The sequence below is a fragment of the Balaenoptera borealis genome, assembly GCF_965194805.1.
Source record: "Balaenoptera borealis genome assembly, chromosome: 2".
Taxonomy (NCBI): Eukaryota; Metazoa; Chordata; class Mammalia; order Artiodactyla; family Balaenopteridae; genus Balaenoptera; species Balaenoptera borealis.
The window spans coordinates 82963825-82981737 of NC_138867.1; the positions used below are offsets into that span (position 1 = coordinate 82963825).

The window sequence follows — 17913 nt, forward strand, 5'->3', positions numbered from 1 at the left end:
CAGAATAACTGAGGCAGAAGAAAGGATAAGTGACCTGGAAGATAAAATGGTGGAAATAACTACTGCAGAGCAGGATAAAGAAAAAAGAATGAAAAGAACTGAGGACAGTCTCAGAGACCTCTGGGACAGCATTAAACGCACCAACATTCGAATTATAGGGGTCCCAGAAGAAGAAGAGAAAAAGAAAGGGACTGAGAAAATATTTGAAGAGATTATAGTTGAAAACTTCCCTAATATGGGAAAGGAAATAGTTAATCAAGTCCTGGAAGCACAGAGAGTCCCATACAGGATAAACCCAAGGAGAAACACGCCAAGACACATATTAATCAAACTGTCAAAAATTAAATATAAGGAAAACATATTAAAGGCAGCAAGGGAAAAAAAACAAATAACACACAAGGGAATCCCCATAAGGTTAACATCTGATCTTTCAGCAGAAACTCTGCAAGCCAGAAGGGAGTGGCAGGATATACTTAAAGTGATGAAGGAGAAGAAGCTACAACCAAGATTACTCTACCCAGCAAGGATCTCATTCAAATGTGATGGAGAAATTAAAACCTTTACAGACAAGCAAAAGCTGAGAGAGTTCAGCACTACCAAACCAGCTTTACAACAAATGCTAAAGGAACTTCTCTAGGCAAGAAACATAAGAGAAGGAAAACACCTACAATAACAAACCCAAAACATTTAAGAAAATGGGAATAGGAACATACATATCGATAATTACCTTGAATGTAAATGGATTAAATGCTCCCACCAAAAGACACAGGCTGGCTGAATGGATACAAAAACAAGACCCATATATATGCTGTCTACAAGAGACCCACTTCAGACCTAGAGACACATACAGACTGAAAGTGAGGGGATGGAAAAAGATATTCCATGCAAATGGAAATCAAAAGAAAGCTGGAGTAGCAATTCTCATATCAGACAAAATAGACTTTAAAATAAAGACTATTACAAGAGACAAAGAAGGACACTATATAATGATCAAGGGATCGATCCAAGAGGAAGGTATAACAATTGTAAATATTTATGCACCCAACATAGGAGCACCTCAATACATAAGGCAAGTACTAACAGCCAAAAAAGGGGAAATCGACAGCAACACAATCATAGTAGGGGACTTTAACACCCCACTTTCACCAATGGACAGATCATCCAAAATGAAAATAAATAAGGAAACACAAGCTTTAAATGATACATTAAACAAGATGGACTTAATTGATATTTATAGGACATTCCACCCAAAAACAACAGAATACACATTTTTCTCAAGTGCTCATGGAACATTCTCCAGGATAGATCATATCTTCGGTCACAAATCAAACCTTGGTAAATTTAAGAAAATTGAAATCGTATCAAGTATCTTTTCCGACCACAACGCTATGAGACTAGATATCAATTACAGGAAAAGATCTGTAAAATATACAAACACATGGAGGCTACACAATACATTACTTAATAATGAAGTGATTACTGAAGAAATCAAAGGGGAAATCAAAAAATACCTAGAAATAAATGACAATGGAGATACGACGACCCAAAACCTATGGGATGCAGCAAAAGCAGTGCTAAGAGGGAAGTTTATAGCAATACAAGCCTACCTCAAGAAACAGGAAACATCTCGAATAAACAACCTAACCTTGCACCTAAAGCAATTAGAGAAAGAAGAACAAAAAAACCCCAAAGCCAGCAGAAGGAAAGAAATTATAAAGATCAGGTCAGAAATAAATGAAAAAGAAATGAAGGAAACAATAGCAAAAATCAATGAAACTAAAAGCTGGTTCTTTGAGAAGATAAACAAAATTGATAAACCATTAGCCAGACTCATCAAGAGAAAAAGGGAGAAGACTCAGATCAATAGAATTAGAAATGAAAAAGGAGAAATAACCACTGACACTGCAGAAATACAAAAGATCATGAGAGATTACTACAAGCAACTCTATGCCAATAAAATGGACAACCTGGAAGAAATGGACAAAGTCTTAGAAATGCACAAACTGCCGAGACTGAACCAGGAAGAAATAGAAAATATGAACAGACCAATCACAAGCACTGAAATTGAAACTGTGATTAAAAACCTTCCAACAAACAAAAGCCCAGGACCAGATGGCTTCACAGGTGAATTCTATCAAACATTTAGAGAAGAGCTAACACCTATCCTTCTCAAACTCTTCCAAAATATTGCAGAGGGAGGAACACTCCCAAACTCATTCTACGAGGCCACCATCACCCTGATACCAAAACCAGACAAAGATGTCACAAAGAAAGAAAACTACAGGCCAATATCACTGATGAACATAGATGCAAAAATCCTCAACAAAATACTCGCAAACAGAATCCAACAGCACATTAAAAGGATCATACACCAAGATCAAGTGGGGTTTATCCCAGGAATGCAAGGATTCTTCAATATACGCAAATCAATCAATGTGATACACCATATTAACAAATTGAAGGAGAAAAACCATATGATCATCTCAATAGATGCAGAGAAAGCTTTCGACAAAATTCAACACCCATTTATGATAAAAGCCCTGCAGAAAGTAGGCATAGAGGGAACTTTCCTCAACATAATAAAGACCATATATGACAAACCCACAGCCAACATTGTCCTCAATGGTGAAAAACTGAAACCATTTCCACTAAGATCAGGAACAAGACAAGGTTGCCCACTCTCACCACTATTATTCAACATAGTTTTGGAAGTCCTAGCCACAGCAATCAGAGAAGACAAAGAAATAAAAGGAATCCAAATCGGAAAACAAGAAGTAAAGCTGTCACTATTTGCAGATGACATGATACTATACATAGAGAATCCTAAAGAGGCTACCAGAAAACTCCTAGAGCTAATCAATGAATTTGGTAAAGTAGCAGGATACAAAATTAATGCACAGAAATCTCTTGCATTTCTATACACTAATGACGAAAAATCTGAAAGTGAAATTAAGAAAACACTCCCATTTACCATTGCAACAAAAAGAATAAGATATCTAGGAATAAACCTACCTAAGGAGACAAAAGACCTGTATGCAGAAAATTATAAGACACTGATGAAAGAAATTAAAGATGATACAAATAGATGGAGAGATATACCATGTTCTTGGATTGGAAGAATCAACATTGTGAAAATGACTCTACTACCCAAAGCAATCTACAGATTCAATGCAATCCCTATCAAACTACCAATGGCATTTTTCACAGAACTAGAACAAAAAATTTCACAATTTGTATGGAAACACAAAAGACCCCGAATAGCCAAAGCAATCTTGAGAACGAAAAATGGAGCTGGGGGAATCAGGCTCCCTGACTTCAGACTATACTACAAAGCTTCAGTAATCAAGACAGTTTGGTACTGGCACAAAAACAGAAATATAGACCAATGGAACAGGATAGAAAGCCCAGAGATAAACCCACACACATATGGTCACCTTATCTTTGATAAAGGAGGCAAGCATATACAGTGGAGAAAAGACAGCCTCTTCAATAAGTGGTGCTGGGAAAATTGGACAGGTACATGTAAAAGTATGAAATTAGAACACTCCCTGACACCATGCACAAAAATAAACTCCAAATGGATTAAAGACCTAAGTGTAAGGCCAGACACTATCAAACTCTTAGAGGAAAACATAGGCAGAACACTCTATGACATACATCACAGCAAGATTCTTTTTGACCCAGCTCCCAGAGAAATGGAAATAAGAACACAAATAAACAAATGGGACCTAATGAAACTTAAAAGCTTTTGCACAGCAAAGGAAACCATAAACAAGACCAAAAGACAACCCTTAGAATGGGAGAAAATATTTGCAAATGAAGCAACTGACAAAGGATTAATCTCCAAGATTTACAAGCAGCTCATGCAGCTCAATAACAAAAAAACAAACAACCCAATCCAAAAATGGGCAGAAGACCTAAATAGACATTTCTCCAAAGAAGATATACAGATGGCCTACAGACACATGAAAGAATGCTCAACATCATTAATCATTAGAGAAATGCAAATCAAAACTACAATGAGATATCATCTCACACCGGTCAGAATGGCCATCATCAAAAAATCTAGAAACAATAAATGCTGGAGAGGATGTGGAGGAAAGGGAACACTCTTGCACTGTTGGTGGGAATGTAAATTGATACAGCCACTATGGAGAACAGTATGGAGGTTCCTTAAAAAACTACAAATAGAACTACCATACGACCCAGCAATCCCACTACTGGGCATATACCCTGAGAAAACCATAGGTCAAAAAGTGTCATGTACCACAATGTTCATTGCAGCTCTATTTACAATAGCCAGGACCTGGAAGCAACCTAAATGTCCATCGACAGATGAATGGATAAAGAAGATGTGGCACATATATACAATGGAATATTACTCAGCCATAAAAAGAAATGAAATGGAGGTATTTGTAATGAGGTGGATGGAGTTAGAGTCTGTCATACAGAGTGAAGTAAGTCAGAAAGAGAAAAACAAATACAGTATGCTAACACATATATACGGAATCTAAGGAAAAAAAAAAAAAAGGCCATGAAGAGCCTAGTGGCAAGACGGGAATAAAGACACAGACCTACTAGAGAATGGACTTGAGGATATGGGGAGGGGGTGGGGTGAGATGTGACAGGGTAAGAGAGTGTCATGGACATATATACACTACCAAATGTAAAATAGATAGCTAGTGGGAAGCAGCCGCATAGCACAGGGAGATCAGCTCGGTGCTTTGTGACCACCTAGAGGGGTGGGATGGGGAGGGTGGGAGGGAGGGAGATGCAAGAGGGAAGAGAAATGGGAACATATTGTATATGTATAACTGATTCACTTTGTTATAAAGCAGAAGCTAACACACTATTGTAAGGCAATTATACTTCAATAAAGATGTTTAAAAAATAAAAAAAAATAAAAAAAAAAAAACAAAAAAAAAAACATTAAGAACCTTTTCCTTAACATTAGCTAATGTCCATTTATGAGGCCTTAGAGGATAAAATTCTTCCAAGCATTTATTTGCTTTTGCTAATCAAACCATATGTTTTCATCTTATGGGCACTGAATTAACATACTCCATTGACCCCTTTGCTTTATCTACTCAAAAACTAGAAGCCAAATATTAGCAGCTTGTCCTTAGGCATGTGCAAATTATTAGCACATAAGGTACTAAAATCTCTTCCTTAACAGGATAGAAAGCCCAGAGATAAATCCATGCACCTATGGTCACCTAATCTATGACAAAGGAGGCAAGAATATACAATGGAGAAAAGACGGTCTCTTCAATAAGTGGTGCTAGGAAAACTGGACAGCTACACATAAAAGAATGAAATTAGAACACTGCCTAACACCATACACAAAAATAAACACCAAAATGGCTTAAAGACCTGAATGTAAGACCGGACACTATAAAACTCTTAGAGGAAAACATAGGCAGAACACTCTTTGACATAAATCTCAGCAATATCTTTTTTGACCCACCTCCTAGAGTAATGAAAATAAAAACAAAAATAAACAAATGGGGCCTAATGAAACTTAAAAGCTTTTGCACAGCAGAGGAAACCATAAACAAGACAAAAAGACAACCCTCAGAATGGGAGAAAATATTTGTAAATGAAGCAACTGACAAAGGATTAATCTCCAAAATATATAAACAACTCATGCAGCTCAATATCAAAAAACCAAACAACCCAATCCACAAATGGGCAGAAGACCTAAATAGATGTTTCTCCAAAGAAGACATACAGATGGTCAACAAACACATGAAAAGATGCTCAACATCACTAGTTATTAGAGAAATGCAAATCAAAACTACAATGAGGTATCACCTCACACCAGTCAGAATGGCCATCATAAAAATCTATAAACAATAAATCCTGGAGAGGGTGTGGAGAAAAGGGAACCCTCTTGCACTGTATGTGGGAATGTAAATTGATACAGCCACTATGGAGAACAGTATGAAGGTTCCTCAGGAAACTAAAAATAGAACTACCATATGACCCAGCAATCCCACCACTGGGCATTTACCCAGAGAAAACCATAATTCAGAAAGACACATGCACCCCAATGTTCAGTCACCCAGCTCCTTGAGTCTTATAAGTGGTTGACTGGAAGCATCCAATGCAGACGTTTTGTGTATTTCTATTACTAGTTCATGCTATGGATCATCAGTGTCATTAAGATCTTTACATCTAATCAGATTGAAGAACCAGTTCCAGAAACCTTAAAACCAATTCATAAAACTCATCCTTAAAATTCTCTTCCTCTAGAACCACTCTCATTACCATAATCTCTAGAGAAACAGAACCAATAGGATACATTACTGATATAGATATAGATATGTATATATCTATACTTACATCTGTCTACCTATCAACTATGCCTTTCTTAAAGTTAAAGCCAACATATAATTTTATTCATGGAAATAAGGTTATATTTATAGCATTTTCCTATTCTGACACCAATTACTATTTGTTAGTGGGGGTGATGGTGGTAATGGTGGTGGTGTTGATGGTGGTAATGTGTGTGTATATGGTATAGATATGAGATTTTTTTTAATATTAAAACAGACAGTAGAGAAGTGTATAGTATATATTCAGGAAATCTAATTATCTTAAACCTTATGCTGGGCAAAAGTAATCCACATACATTAAGACCAATACCCCAGTGGAGAAAAATCCATAGTGTTTTACATATTTATATGAACATACTGTTCCATACTGTTTTACACATTTATAGGAACAGGGTCCATACTGTTTTACATTTTATAGGAACAAGATGGAGGAGGGAGATCTATGTGAATTGTGATAATGCAAGTTTGCTTGTTAAGAAATGGGTCAGTCTCTAGACCACAGCTACTAGTATCAGCCTATTCTTTTCTGGAGCTAACTCAGATCTATTGAGCATGTTCTCCTCCACTAAACTCTCAAAGTGAGAAAGGAAATGAGCCCCTAGGGCCATTCAAATCTTTCCTCCACCCACCTCCCAGGACTTGGGGATTGGTAAATATTATTCCCATCAGTTCTATTGACCCTGGGTTACAGGATTTCCATAATCAATAAGAAGCAATCAATAGATTTTGAGTCAAAAAATTAGAATTTGTGATTACTAATTATTATATTATTATTATTCAAACAAAGGTATAGTTAGGTTTTTTGTTTCCTCTTAAATGCCTTCTGATTCTAACCAATACATAAGAATGTGGCTTAAGAAACCCAAATTTAGTCCAATATAACAAATGTCAGAATAATTCTCCATACAACATCCAGGTTCCTTTGTCAGGGTTCTGCTGTTGAGATTTATATTGCTTTAAAGGGAAGGTCAATTTAATTATTGGTGATGAAATGTTACCACTTTTTAAGAAAAAAAAATCTTAAAGTTAACATTTGCCAGACAAAGATCAAGTATCTCTGGCTCTGCCACTAAGAAGTCATCACTGCTGTGGTGTAAGTTACATTAACATAAGTCATGGATTAAATTTCAAAATGTAAAGTCAATTTAAAATACGTATAACTTGAAAATATACTCATTCATTTTTACATAAATTAAGACTCATTTACTTTATTCTGCCATCTCATAATTATAATAATGATAAAAGGTAAGAAGAGCATAACAGAGATACATGAGAAGAGGTCTGAAGATAAATAGCTTGTATCACAAAGAATGAGCATAGCATAACTAACACTATACATGATAAACAACAATTTAAATAAATAAGCCAAAGAAGAAAATGTACCGATTTTACTAGAAGGTGGGATTGTATCCAAAATGATCACTGCTAACTTGAAATATTTTGAATGCTCGAGAAGAGGGGAGAATATTATGTGTTTAAGTTATGATCTTGTAAGAAAATGAAGGGATTGTATAACATTTAGCTAAATGTTGATTTTCAAAAATTTGCATTCAAGTGCATTGCAATATAGAATCAATAACAATATGGCAGTGATTTATATTTTACCATATCCTTTTGTCAATGGAACTTCAAACATTTCAATCACAGCTACCAGGTCATTTACTAGCTTTGAAACTAAATAACTTAGGTTCTGATTGTTTCACTTCATCAGTGTTTAACTGACAAGAGGGAAATTTTTCTGTTGTTCTCCTTTTGAGAAATAGTAAATAATAAGGAGATAAAAATGACACAATGGAAAGATCTTGGCTTTAAAGTAATCTATGTTTTTTCTATGGCTTGGAGCAGTTTCTGAAATGTAAGTTGATATACCTGTACAAATTTCTTTAGAAAACTTAATTATGTATTTTCCCTGTTAATTTAGATTATTAGAATATAATATTACTTATAATATTTCTTATATTTATATTACATAAAAATATAACTATAGATATATCATGTTCATAGTTCATACAAGTTTAAAAAACAAAATTACCAATTGAATATGATCATAATTTTAACATCAATAAAATTTAAATCAATAGCATTGATTTAATGTGTTGGATAACATAGATTTGCCAAAATGTGTTTGATTATCTTACCATGGACCATTTGAAAAATTAATTCTTTCACTTTTTTCCTAACTACACTACTAAAAAATTGGACTCATCAAGAATTCATTATGTATATATTGTCTTCCTTTTTCATTTCTCATTACTGCCAATCTGCTTGTAAATGCAAATAACAAACATCAGCACTACATCACATGGCAAAATGTTTTTACAGTTATATTCTACATGATCATAAAATTCCTTAGATATTCTAAATAAAACAAAATGATAAAGTTTATAATTACCCATGGACTAAGTGTTCACAAAAATATGTTTTAATCATCACCTTGGAGAATAAGTCATTTAACTTATTTGAACCTCAGATTCCTCATGTGTTAAGTGGGTGAAGAGGAATGTAGACTAGATGACTGAGTTTTATTTTTATTCCTTTTGTCATCCATAATTCAGTGAAAACCATTTAACATACATCCATTGAGTACCTAATGTCCATAAATGTGCAGGGTCTGAGATTCTACTCTTCTTGAATGCTAAGAAGTTAGCCTGACATAGTTTCATGGATGTTGTCAGAAGTGACAAAAGAGTCTCAGGACAGAGCCAAGAGACGTTATTACTCCTGGGTACAAAGAACTGTATGAACCTCACATTTGTATCATTATTTTCCTTTAACCACCAAATCCCGTGGGGAGGATATTAAGTGGTCCAAATAGGTACTGTGCATGCAGTGGGTCTGAATCATAGCTGAGGAACTATAAAGGATTGCAAGCAAATCTGTCCTTTGCCTGGGAGGGAGACACTATCTTTATTATCTTGAACAGTAAGAAAAGAAAAAAAAAATACATGTCCTTGCTCTGGAAGTAGATACTACCTCTATTTTCCAAGGCTGTTTGCTATAAAAGTATCTTTGAGAAGGCAGTCTAGAACAAAAGGGTGTCAGATGCACCAGGAATTGCACTAAGCAGGTGGGAAAATGAACACGAATAATTCAGTCTTTATTCTCAGGCAGCTAACTGACTAGTGATGGAGAATCAATACTTAAGTAGTTTTACTACAGTAAAGTAAGTGTTAAACAGAACACTATGAACCCCCTGTTAGTTTACTGTATTAACAATGTAATTGACAAAGGAAAAGTGCATACAAAAGCTTAGGCACTGCAAGATCTCATTCTTGATTAACTCATCACCAACTGCGTTCAGCATCACACTGAGTGGTCAATGTTATAAACTAAATGTTTGTGTTCCCTGAAAATCTATATGTTGAGGCTCTAACCCCCAGTGTGATAGTATTTGGAGATGGAATTAGGCTTAGATTAGGTTTCAGGAGTGGGAATTCATGATGGGATTAGCACCCTTATAAAAAAAGGAAGGCAGAGATCTCTCTCCCCAAATGCAAGCATCGAGGAAAGCCACATGAGCACACAGCAAGAAGGTAGCCCTCTATAAACCAGGAAAAGGGCCCTCACCAAGAACTGAATCTATTGGCATCTTGTTCTTGGACTTTCCAGCCTCTAGAACTAGGAGAAACAAATGTCTGTTGTTTAAACTACAGACCAGTCTATGGTATTTTGTTACAGCAGCCTGAGCTGACCAAGACAGTCAATAAGGTTGCATAGTAAGGGTACTGAAACAATATGTGAATCCTGAATAACCTCCTGAAAACGTCAAGTGGTTTATTTAAGGCAATGGTTTTCATACTTGGTTCCATATTTATTCATAAAATACATTTAACACTTTTCCTTATTTAATTATTTTATCTTGGCCATTTTCACTTGATTCAATTTTGAAAAATAAATTATATACTTCACCTCACATGAGACCAGTTTGCAGTACACTGTAACTGCTTTTAAATTTCTAGTGAATTCTACCACAAAGGTGAAGCACTTAATCTGTAAAATATCCTTTGATGTTCTAACACTGAAGGTACTAGATAAGTGTAGGGTACTCTTGTTGTTATTAATATTTATACTATTATATTAAGTAGGAAAAAGTATCATTTAAAAAATTCATTGTAAGCCTGCTATCATTGAGATTAAGAATGATAGTTCAAAGTAATAATTCATGGCTCATTTCTATCTGCAAATAGAAAATTTGAAAGTCAAGTCTAATTAGAAAATAGCATCATCATTCTTACAAACGATCCATAAACTGAGTTGTGATTCTTTTTTCCTTTCTTTGCAATACTGTTCTGTTACAGCTTTATTTCCCTTATGACATTTTGATTTCACTTATGGAAGTTTTCTCTGCAAAGTATCAATCCTAATCAGGTCTAAATTCTCCTTGGTAACATATTTTGTGTTAAATTTGAGGTGGACAGAGGAGGAGCAATCTCATTTTTAACTGAACAGACACCTGCCAGTCAGTTACCTAAATATAACTTTCACATGGTTTTAAGCCCTAGAGAAATTCTTCTGTATATTTTAGAAATTCAAAAAATTTTTGTAAGAAAAATGATTTTCAAATAAGTTTTTAGTAATAACATTGAAATCACTTTAAATGACACATTTACCACTGAAGGTTTTCTTTTCTTTCTTTTTTTTTTTTTAATAAATTTCCAGTGCTAATGATTTTCCCTGAACATTATTCCATTTCATCTATTTTGTAAAAGGCTTATGTAAATACAGAGATTGCTTAGGTTCCCTTTTTACCTTTAGGGAAAAGCTTCTGTGCTTTTAAAAATCTTTAATCATCCTATCATCTTCTTTTCAACAAAACCCATTAAATATACATAAATCAGTTTGAGGGTAGAAAGGAATTTTGAATACATAAGATGCAATATGACATTTTACAGTTAATTTGGGTTTTAATTTACCTTCATTATGTAGAAAATGACACTCTTAAAAAAGAGAGAGAGAGAAAAGAAAATGACACTCTAGGCTTGATATTCAATTCAGAAGCAACCAATAATACAATTATTGGATCTCATTCTTACAGCATTCTGAGCAGATATATAAACTCTGTGACACCATAAGCAATCTATTATAATATTAAACACATGACTCATGATACACTTTAGCAATTATATTTTTTCCCTTTTTTGAAGAAGCAGAAAAAATCTCTTATATTAAACACAAAGGAAAGCAAGGAATATTTACACATAATGAGAGGAAAAGTTGTCATCTATAAGAAAAGTACTAGATCCTCTTTTTTTGAAATAAAAATAGATTCATAAGAAGTTACAAAACAGTACAAATAGGTCCCATGTACCCTTTAAACCCTTTTCCCCCAATGGTTACATCTTCCATAGTTATAACAGATTATCAAAACCAGAAAATTGATATTGGTAGAATCAATGCTTAAAGTTTATGCCATTTATCAAATGTAGACTCATGGAACCTAAATACAATCAAGATACAGCTCTATTCCACCTCCATTAAGATCTTCCTAGTTCTACCCCCCTCTAGTCACATTCACCCCCTTCCCCCTCACCATCTGTGATGAGTTGAATAGCACTCCTCAAAAATTTGTTTCCTCCCAGAACCTGAGAATGTGACCTTATCTGGATATAGGATCTTTGCAGAAAGAATTAGTTAAGGATCATGAGATGAATTCATCCTATATTTAGGGTGAAATCTAAATCCAATGACTTGTATCCTTAGGAGAAGAGGAGAGGACACACAAAAACACAGAGAAGTCACATGAGGACAGAGGCAGAGACTGGAGTTATACAACAAGCCAAGGAATGCCAAGAGGGGTCAGCAGCCACCAGCAGCTAGGAGGGGCATGGAACACTGTTTCTCAGGGGCTCCAGAGGAAACCCTGCTGACACTTTGATTTCAGACCTCTAGCCTCCAGAACTGTGAGGATAAATTTGTTTTAAGCACCTGGTTTGTGGGACTTTGTTACATCAGCCCTTGGAAACTAAACTATTCTTAAATCCTGCCTACTACTAATATGTTCTCTATCTCTTACAATTTTGTCATTTAGAGAATGCTATTAAATGAAGTCAAACAGTATGTGACCTTTTGAAATGAGCTACCTCACTCAGAATAATACTCTTGAGATCCATCCAAGTTGCTGCATGTATCAATAGTTCATTCCCTTTTATCATGGAATAGTAGTCCCCAGTGTAGCTGTAGCAGAGGTTTAATCATTCATTCACCTACCCAGGGACATTCTGATTACAAACAGAGCTGCTATGAACATTTATGGACAGGCTTTTATGTTCTTAAATTTGCCAGGAATAAATGTCCAGGAGTGTGATTGCTGGGTCATATGATAAGTATATGTTTATTTATTTTTTAAAGAAATTGAAAATTATTTTTCAAAGTGACTATACCATTTTACATTCAAAGCAGCCAGTTTCTCTACATCCTTGCCAGCATTTGGTACTGTCATTCTGTCATTATGTTTTATTTTAGTTGATGCAATAGATGTGTAATGATATCTCTTCATGGTCCTTAATTTGTATTTCCCTAATGGATACTGATGTCAAACATCCTCTCATGTGCTTATTTTCCATCTGTATATCCTCTTCAGTAAAATCTCATGTCCTTTGCCCATTATCTAATTGAACTGACTCTGTTTTTTATGTTTTTTGGTTTTTTCCTATTTTTGTTTGTATGTTTGTTTGTTTGTTCCTTAGGAGTCATAACAAAAGTGGAGAGAAAAGGGTAGACCAGGTCCTCAGGACCTGAGGACAGGGGCGATCTCTCTGGATTTCCTTCTGCCTCATATATATCAGACTGAGTGGTTGGGTTCTGGTCAAGGCGCCAAACGAGAAATGTCAATACGTGCAGACCAAAAAACAAAACAAAAGCAAAACAACAACAACAAAAGAACAAAAGCTTTTCTCTCCAGTACAAGGGCCAGAAAAAGGGAAGGCTAGCAACAAAGAAAAACTTTTAACAATAACCATTCTACTTCAGGGATGCACCAAAGAAAAAACTGTGACCCCACCACCAGTCCTCCAGAAATTCCAAGTGCAGAGCCTAGACATGAACACTAATCAGACAGTAATGACTCACTCCAAATTTCTGCCAGGGTGGTATCAGAGTATGGAGCTGGGACTTTCATCCCAAATGAGTGACAATGAGCCCCCAGTGTGACGTCAGTGGAGACCACCTAGGGAGCCCATACTTCTATCCCCATGCATCAGCGAGGAGGTGTCCTTCCTCACTCCAAAGGGGCAGTTTCAGAGGAGGCCTAGGGAAAAATCAGGATCTCCACCACTGCTCAGCAGTAATGAGGTAACCTCCTCTTCTCACACAGGATACTATTAACAGTGGTCTAGTAGGGAGCCTGAATTAGCAAACCAGCACAGCAGCCTATCCAGCCACCTGCCCAGCCGTGAGGAGGAATCCTTCTCTGCCCAATCCTGGATGTCAAGAAAGGGAAACAGAAAACCTAGATTCTAACCACTTCCAGCCGTGAGGAATTGTCCTCATCTCCCATAACTTGGAATTGTATCACAGGAAGCCTGCTAAAACACAAGATTTAAATAATAGCTACAGTTTCATGCACAATGCCCCAAATATAGAAGTTTTGACAGAAAATCGCCAAGAATAAGGGAGATCCCAACTTCAGTGAGGAAAGACAATCAACAGCTGGCAACAAGAAGATGACACCAATATGAGAATTGTCTGACAAGGATTTAAAAACAGCCTTCATGAAAATGCTTCAACAGCAATTACAAATATCCTTGAAACAAATAAAAAATAGAAAGTCTCAGCAAAAAATAGTAGAAACAAGATTCAAGTAGAAACTTTATAGTGAAAATTACAGTGACCAAAATTTTAAAACTAGTTGAATGGGCTAAGCAGCAGAATGGAGAAGAAAGATGAAAAAAATCAGTGAACTTGAGATGAAACAATAAAAATTTTCCAACCTGAACAACAGAGAAAACAGACTGGGAAAAAAAAAAAAAGGTGAACAGAGACTCAGGGACGTGTAGGAATATAACAAAAGGTCTATCATTCATGTTACTGGAGTTTCAGAAGAGTAGGAAAAAGATATTGGGCCTGAAAAATATTTGAGGAAATAATGGATAACAGGAAAATCTCCAATTGCTTGGAAACTAAACAGCACACCTACATAATGAAAGGGCCAAAGATAAAGTCTACAGAAAAAATTTTTTTTAAATACATGGCACTCAATGAAAATGAAAATATAACATAAAAATATTTCATGGAGAGATATAATAATTCTGAGACAGAAATGTATAGCATGAAATGTTTTTTTAGGAAACAAGAAAATCTCAAAAATCTAAGACACTCAATATACTAGAAAAAGAAGAGCAAATTAAAAATACAAAGCAAGCAGAAAGAAGGTAACAATAACAGTAAGAGCAGAAAGCAATGAAAAGGAAAAGGAAAAGGCAATAAAGAAAATCAATGGAACAGAGGATACCACTACAGACTTTACACACAACAAAAGTATAAGGTAATTTACAAACAAATACTCACATTTGACAACTTAGATGTAATGGACCAATTTCTGGAAAAGTACAAACTCCCACAATGCACCCAATTTAAAATAGATAATTTGATGAGCATTGTAACTATTCAGGAAATTGAAATTTTTCTTTAAAAACTCTCAAGAAAGAAACCTCCAGGCCCATATGATTTCACTCACAAATTCCACCAAACATTTAAAGAATTAACATCAATTCTACACAATCTTTTCAAAAACAAGAGGAAACACTTTCCTATTCATTTTATGAATCCAATTTTATTTATCAAAACCAGAAAAAGGCAACATAAAAAGAAAAGTACAGACCATATCTCTCATTAATCAAGATGTAAAAACTCTCAAAATATTAGTAAATATAATTCAGAAATACATTTTTAAAGTATATCATGACCAAGTGGTTTTTATTTCAGGTATACAAGCTAGTCCGAAACTGTAAAATTAATTAATGGAATCCATTTTATCAACAAGCAAAAGGAGAAAAATAACATGACAATATCAAGTGATGCAGACAAAGCATTTGGAAAAAATCAACACCCATTCATGACAAAACTCAGAGAAATAAGGATATAGAGGGACTTCCGCACATTGATAACAAATATCTACCAAAACAAACAAACTTATAGCACATACCACACTTAAAAAAGACTTAAAATTTTCCACCAACGATTAGGAACAAGGCAAGGGTGCCCACAATCACCACTGATCTTTGAGTTAGTTGTGGAAGTTCTAACCAGCAAATAAGCCAAGAAAAGGAAATAACATGCAAACATGAGAGAAGATGAAATAAACCCCGTCCTCTATTTGCAGATGATGTGATCTATGTAGAAAATTCCAAAGAATCTATAAGCAAACTGCTAGAACTAATAAGTTATTCAGCAAAGCTGTAGTATACGAGATCAACATACAAAATCTGTTGAATTTCTAGATCCTATAAATGAATACTTAATAAATGAAATAAAAAACACAATACCGTCATCGCTGGGCGCAAGGGTACGAGTGAGAAGCGGATGAAAGCAACGTGAACGTAGAAGGCAGTGCCAGCACACCGAAGGTCCCAGGAAGGGGCTCGCCAGAGACTTCATAGTGAGCGCCAGCGTCAGAAACATATAAATAAATTTAGACCCTAGTTTATATCTTTTTACAGTATACTATTTTCTAAATCTTTGTTGAAATTAATCAGCTAATTAGATCATGCCAGCGTCAGAACTGGAGGGCCCTCCCACAGCTCCCGCAAATGATCAGGAGGTGCTCCAGTGCGCATGCGTAGCAAGGGTCTGCACCTGCTCTCACTAGCTGGAGGAGACCTCTCGGGGCGGCCAGGTGGAGCCGGTTGTGGTGCTGCTGTGTGAGCTGAGAGGTGTTGGGCACTCCTCGCCATGTTGGCACTGCTTCTCCCCTCCCAGGCTGAGGCAACTCATGGCATCCACGATTTAATAAAAAAATATATATACCATTTTACAATAATTCAAAAAATATGAAATACTTTTGTGTAAATTTAACGAAACATGTATAGGACTGCATATTGATAATGATGAAACACTAATGAAATAAGATCTACATAAATGGAGAGAAACACCATTTAAATGGATTGAAAGATTCAACATAGTAAAAGTCAGTTCTCAAATTTATGGAGTTCTAATGCAATTTCTATCAAAATTCCATCGAATTTTTTTGTGGATATTGCCAAGATCATTCTAAAATTCATATGGAAATATAAGGGAAGTAGAATAGCAACACAATTTTGAAAAACAAGAATAATTAGCAAGATTATTCTACCTGATCTGATGACTTATAAAGCCACAATAATCAAGACCATGGTAATGGCAGAGGGATAGACAGGTAGATTGGGGGAACAGAATAGAGAATCCAGAAATAGCCCCACGTAAGTGTGGTCAGCTGATTTTTGACAAAGATACATGTGCAATTTAATGAAAAAAAGAAAAGCATTTTCCAACAAATGGTGCTGGAGTAATTAGCCAAAAAACAAAAAGTACCTCAACATGCATTATAGATTCAAATGTGTACCATAAAACTATAAAAATTCTGGAAGATAACACAGGAGAAAATCTCCTGCATCTAGGGCTTGGTGAAGAGTTCCTAGACAGTCATCAAAGGAGTGATCCGTAAAAGAAAAAAAATCAATAAATTGGACTTCATCAAAGCATTTTTTTTTCTGCAGAAGACCCAATTAAGAGATGAAAAAACAAGCTACAAACCTGGAGAAAATACTTGCAAACCTTATATGTAACAAAGGATTCATCTCAAACATATAAATAAATTTAGACCCTAGTTTATGTCTTTTTACAGTATACTATTTTCTAAATCTTTGTTGAAATTAATCAGCTAATTAGATCATGCCTGATGCAAATGTACTATTTTTATGAGTGCAATGGGAGGTGAACTTCATGAAGAAGCACAATCCAGAAAATGGATATTTTTCATCTTTTAGCAAATAGGCAAAAACAATCATTTATGTAACTAAAATGTTAAAAAATATTTTATGCCCAACAGTTTTGGGCATGTTGTGGCTCGATATGCCTGGCAAGTCACTGCCTATAAAGGCTGCACACACATTTACTGTTCATTCTTTAACAATGCCTAAACTAACAGAATCTTTGTCCTGTACATTTCATTTTCCACCATGCAACTCTCAAGTCTTTGAGACAATGGCCTGCTGCACATTTTATGATTTCTTTTGATTAAGAATCTAGCAGGCTTCTATTATATAAAGTTTTAGAATAGGTAGAAACAATCTGTGGTTACAGAAACCAGATCTTTAGCAGTTTAGGGCCATAGCGTAGGAAGGATTGATTGTAAAGGCCAGTGAAGGAACTTTTGGGGATGACTGAAAGTTTCTGTATCTTAAATAGCGGTGGTTACATGACTGTATGTATTTGTCAACACTTACCAAGTGTTTACAGCTGATGCTCTATCAAGTTTTGGGCTTTCAAGTAATTTTGAAGACCAGTTCACCTACATTCAACACTGGGAAACATTCAACAGCAGTTCTTTTGATCTTGGGTAATTTATCATCAATAGGGAGTCACATATTTCTGATCTCTA

General features: G+C 35.4%; 1 pseudogene across 1 annotated transcript in view; it reads right to left on the reverse strand.

Annotated features, from left to right (window-relative positions):
• The window catches only part of LOC309621941 (myotilin pseudogene), a 286629-nt pseudogene that overhangs the window by 47328 nt on the left and 221388 nt on the right, over nt 1-17913 (reverse strand). Inside the window, exon 5 of the transcript XR_014249930.1 lies at nt 15821-15926. The product of XR_014249930.1 is annotated as a myotilin pseudogene (transcript). The remainder of the gene's footprint in view (nt 1-15820; nt 15927-17913) is intronic.